Raw genomic sequence first — 5,878 nt, 5'->3', positions numbered from 1 at the left:
AGTTGTAGTGTGTATTAGTTCTATTTAGTGTAAATAAAACTGTTGAAGAGTGTCAAGTTGTAAACTAAAGGTGATTTATACTTATTGTGAGTCGTATAACCATGCTTGATATGACTAGAGACCTTTCCAACGTTCTTCAGGCGTCGAGTTAAATGACATTTGTCACCCTGGGCATGTCTGCCCAACTGTAGCTAGCAGTTCGGGTGTGGGATTGTCAGTCCCGAATAGATCTATTCACAAATCTCACGCTCTCCCTCCAGGAGACTCTGGTTATACTATGATAGGATTTATCCCTGTACACCTAAGGGTACAGTAGTGAAGTAGCGCCTTACAGTATCGTACAATCTAGTTTACATGTAGTGTAGTAGTGTTCTACCATAGTGAAAATCCGTATGTATATCATATGTAGTGATAATTACAGTTATGAAAAGCCATGATAAAGTAGTGATGTAACTGTAAACTGTTTCTGTCTTAGCGCATATGTTTAGTAGTGAAAGTTTCTGTACTTGTTATGTTTAGAAAAATCCCAAACTATACTGATTATAGTTTGCATGTTTAGTGAATAGCGTGTCCGGAAAACTATGCAATTTTAGTGAAAACGTCCCTTATGCTCAACACAGTACAAAAGGGGTTAAAGTATGAGATTTGCAATAGTTTTGAAAACATTTTTGTTTAGCTTGGATTCTCCCCTTGAAAACATTAAAGTACGGAAAATGTAGGGGTATGAACTCACAGTTGTTGCGTGAAAACGTTGACTGAAATGAAGATCCTCGAGTTGCTGCACGTGACACTTAACGAAATCCTATTATCAAATCAATACATATATGTATCTAAATTAGCGATTTCGTTAGATAACGTGATAGAGGAACACTTGTATTCGGTTAAGGAATGTTACCGGGACTCGATCGAATCGATGAAAGTGGGTTTTCAGCCAACTGCACCACTTAAAAGGTGTTTACGGCCGTGAACAAGAGTTTACGGTCGACTGATAGTTTACGGTTTCTGAAGGCTTGGTGAGTTTACGGCCGTAAACTCAAGAACAGGGTTTACGGTCTTTGAAGATGGACCGTAAACTCAAGAACAGGGTTTACGGTCTTTAAAGATGGACCGTAAACTCAAGAACAACGGTGCTGATTTCGAAGAGATAAGTGCTCCATACGTTCCGAAGTGACTCCAAACGGTGTTTCTCGATGTTTCCCGAAGTTTGAAGGTGTTTTTAGGTGTTTACGGTCAAGGTTCTTAGAGAGAGAAGGAGAGAGTTTTCGGCCAGAAGTGTTGAAATGAAGGTGGAGGTCTCGTATTTATAGGGGTTTTGTGGTCGGTGGTGGGGTCCACTCTTTACTGGCCGTAAACGGGTTTACGGCCGTAAACGGGTTTACGGCCGTAAACGGGTTTACGGCCGTAAACTAGTTTACGGTCGTAACCCTACTTAGGCCGGAATTGTTTGGTTTTCGAGATATTCGGGTTTCCGCGCGACTTTTGGTTCCGACTCGTAAATAATTTAATTATATATAACTAGATCATTTACTAAACCAAGAAGTTTGACGGAAAAGTTAATGAATTCGAAATTTTATTAATGGAAATCACGCAACGGAAACGGACAAAGTTTTGGGTTGACACATCATCCCCCCGTTAGAGGGAATTTCGTCCCAAAATTCGAACATAGAATACAAATCATGGATTAGGAAAGAGATGCGGATATTTCTGTTTCATCTGATCTTCGCGCTCCCAAGTGAATTCAGGTCCCCGCTTGGCATTCCAGCGAACCTTCACTATCGGGATGCGACTTTGTTTCGTTCGTTTAATCTCTCTGTCCATGATTTCGACCGGTTCTTCCACGAAGTTGAGGTTCTCGTTGATTTCAATCTCATCGAGAGGAATCACAAGTGTCTCACCGGACAGACACTTCTTTAGGTTCGATACGTGGAAAACAGGGTGGATGTTGCTGAGCTCTCGCGGTAATTGGAGTTTGTATGCTACGGGACCGATCCTAGCAAGGATTTCAAACGGTCCAATGTACCTTGGGTTTAGCTTTCCACGCTTCCCAAAGCGTATCATGGCTTTCCAGGGTGAGACCTTCAGAAGGACGCGGTCACCAACCTGGAACTCCAAGGGTTTTCGTCTCTTATCGGCGTAGCTCTTTTGTCTATCTCGTGAGGCTTTCAGTCGTTCCCGGATTTGTACAATCTTCTCAGTTGTCTCTCGGATGATCTCAGTACCAGTGAGAGTACTGTCGGGGACTTGACCCCTGGCTAGCTGCGTGTCACCCACCTCAGCCCAGCACAGAGGGGATCTGCACTTACGGCCATAGAGGGCTTCAAACGGCGTAGTCTTGATGCTGGTATGGCAGCTGTTGTTGTAGGAAAATTCAACCAAAGGAAGATGAGTGTCCCATGATGCGCCGAAATCGATGACGCAGGCTCTCAACATGTCTTCCAATGTCTGAATTGTTCTCTCACTCTGTCCGTCAGTCTGTGGATGATAAGTCGTGCTCATATACAATTTAGTTCCAAGAGCTTTCTGTAGTGACTGCTAGAACCTCGATGTAAACCTGCTATCTCGATCGGAGATAATGGATGCAGGTACACCATGAAGGCGAACTATCTCTTGAAGGTAGATCCGTGTGAGTCTCTCCATCTTGAAGCTTTCTTTGATTGGCAGGAAGTGGGCGGACTTCGTCAACCGATCGACAATTACCCAGATGGCATCGTGCCCACTCGGAGATCTGGGTAACTTGGTGATAAAATCCATGGTTATCCTTTCCCACTTCCACTCAGGTATTTTCGGCTGTTGAAGTAGACCTGAGGGCTTCTGATATTCGACCTTCACCTTGGCGCAAGTCAGGCACTTGCCTACGAAGGTAGCGATCTCTGCTTTCATGTTTGGCCACCAATAGAGCTGTTTGAGATCCAAGTACATCTTATCCGACCCTGGGTGAACGGAGTATTTCGTCCTGTGAGCTTCGTTCATTACAACCTCTCTGTAACCACCGAACTTTGGGGTCCAGATATGGTCCATGAAATAATAGACTCCGTCTCCCTTGATCTCTAGGTTCTTTTCCATTCCTCTCAAGGCTTCACCCGACATGTTCTCTGGTTTTAAGGCTTCCAGCTGAGCCTCCTTGATTTGCGCGGATAATTGGGAATGGATGGTCATTGTTAGTGCCTTCACCTTACATCCTGAATACTACTTTCGATCGAGGGCATCTGCTACCACATTGGCCTTGTCGGGATGATAGCGAATTTCGCACTCGTAGTCACTGAGTAGCTCTACCCATCGCCGTTGTCTCATGTTTAACTCCTTTTGATCAAAAATATGTTGCAAGCTCTTATGGTCGGTGAAGATAGTGCACTTGGTTCCATAGAGATAGTGTCTCCAGATCTTTAACGCAAAGACTACTGCTCCCAACTCCAAATCATGAGTTGTGTAATTGACCTCATGTGTTTTCAACTGCCTCGAGGCATAGGCGATGACCTTTCCCCTCTGCATGAGCACACACCCTAGGCCCTGATTAGATGCATCACAATAGACTACGAAGTCTTCCGTTCCTTCGGGCAGGGACAAGATAGGTGCGCTGCATAGGGCCTGTTTCAAGGTTTGAAGCGCAGTGTCTTGTTTAACTCCCCAACTAAAGGTTACACCCTTTTGTGTCAGGGTATTTAAAGGCTTTGCGATTTTGGAGAAATTCTGAATAAACCGGCGATAATAGCCCGCGAGACCCAAGAATTGCCGGATTTCTGTGGGTGTCTTTGGTGCAGACCAATTCTCTATCGCTTTGATCTTGGAAGGGTCCACGTGTATTCCTTCCTTGCTAATCACGTGTCCAAGGAAATTTACCTTCCTGATCCAGAATTCGCACTTCGAGAATTTCGCGTATAGCTTTTCTGCCCTTAATGTTTCCAACACCTGCCTTAAGTGCTATTTATGATCATTCTCACTCCGCGAATAGACAAGTATATCGTCGATGAACACAATCACAAACTTGTCTAAGAAAGGGCGGCACACCCGATTCATCAGGTCCATGAATACTGCCGGTGCGTTGGTTAGACCAAAGGGCATTACTACAAACTCGTAGTGTCCATAGCGAGTTCGGAATGTTGTTTTGGGCACATCATTCCCATGAACCCGCTGTTGGGTTATGAGCATTCTAACACTCCTAAGTGTACATGCAACCCTAAATACCTTGGATCTATGTTTTCTCTATTATACATACAATTATGAACATCCAAGGTATTATCCTAATCTAGCATACAAAATAATAAATATAACAAGATAGAATACATACCTCTTTGATGTAGAATGTCTTCATGAAGCTTGAGTGCCTAGTGCCCCAAGTGTGACACCTCAAATGGTTCACACAACACCAAATACACTTGGAATAACTTGAGAGAAACTTGAACACTCCTTGAAATCGTCTAGCCCTCACACTCACACATTAGTGCACGATTTCTTGAGCCATGGGATTCTTTTATATGGTGGCTATTAGGGTTACACCATGTAACTCATAACTTTACCCATTCCTTATGCTCCATGGATTTTAACCTCCATGGAGTATCCATGGGTCACCCCATGGACTTAGTCCAACATAAGGAATCTTGGATCACAAGCCCACATATATAAGAATGAATGATTTACACAATCAACCCATATATTTAATTAGTCTCCTTTTGATCACTTAATTAATTCCAAATTAATTCTTGATCAATACTAATTAAATAACCTTATTAATATATTAGAACTTATAATATATTAACCAACCTTAAGTGTTATTTCTCTCATTATAGTCTATCCAAATGCATGATGTCATGCAACCCAAATGGAAAATGCCGGGTCGGGTCAAGTCTTACCAATTATAGTTATGGACTTAGACATTAATCCAACAGTCTCCGACTTGGATAAGTCTAAAACTATTCTTGCGTATGACTTCAAGAACCGACTGGCAATCGTCGCTCTCAAAAGCTTCCGTCGAACTCTGACCTTGCCGATGATCTCTGACCTTTGTCAATGTCTTGTCCATTAGATAAGGGATCATATATTCCTCCATTCTAGATATCATATGGACCGAGACATGGATTATAAATCATTCTCTCTGTCCATTTGTTGTTTCCCGATTTCCGATTCATGATGACTGACTGATTGAACAAATCAAATCAGTCCTGGCTTGGCCAAGCACTCACATGTATCATCTTTAAATCATCGAGGGGCCCACAAATATCGCTTTTATCCCGAAGGTAAAAGGAATGGATAAACTTCGACTCATATGGCTTGTTCTACTACTTGTTGAATCATACACAAAGGCACGTTTTATAACATCGAGTTACCAATGCGTTTTCGTGCAATCAATGTATAACCAACTCATAGTAACAACTCATATCTCTAGGTTTGAAGAATATAATATATTATCGTCTCATGATCACTCGTGATAAAATCCATGAAGTGACTCAAATGAGCGTGGGTTGAATCCAATACTCAGAACTTATGAGCACTCATGAGTGTTGTAGCACCACTTTGTCCACCAACTTGGACCTCTACAAACCAACCCATGACAGTCTTGATTCATATCTACTTCCAACATATGACCGACTGTGGATGGTTTGAATAACTTAATCATTCAGGAAGAGCGACTTAGTTATTCTGGAAGTCAAAACATGCAAAGTGAAACACAAGAATAAATGAATCAAATATGGTATCAAACCCTATGAATATAAATAAACACTTTTATTTATCACCGTACTGATTACTCATTATTCATTGTTTCGGTTTTATCAACTTTATACTTGAATTTAACACAATAGTTGTCCCATGCTCCAAGCATGTACACTATGTCTTCTAAACACTAGTCATGCCATACACCAAGTATGCATACTATGTTTGACTA

Source organism: Lactuca virosa, chromosome 2, assembly GCF_052849685.1.
Source record: "Lactuca virosa cultivar CGN04683 chromosome 2, Lactuca_virosa_CGN04683_v6, whole genome shotgun sequence".
NCBI lineage: Eukaryota > Viridiplantae > Streptophyta > Magnoliopsida > Asterales > Asteraceae > Lactuca > Lactuca virosa.
The sequence above is the reverse complement of the archived record's forward strand: the minus strand, read 5'-3'. Positions refer to the sequence as shown.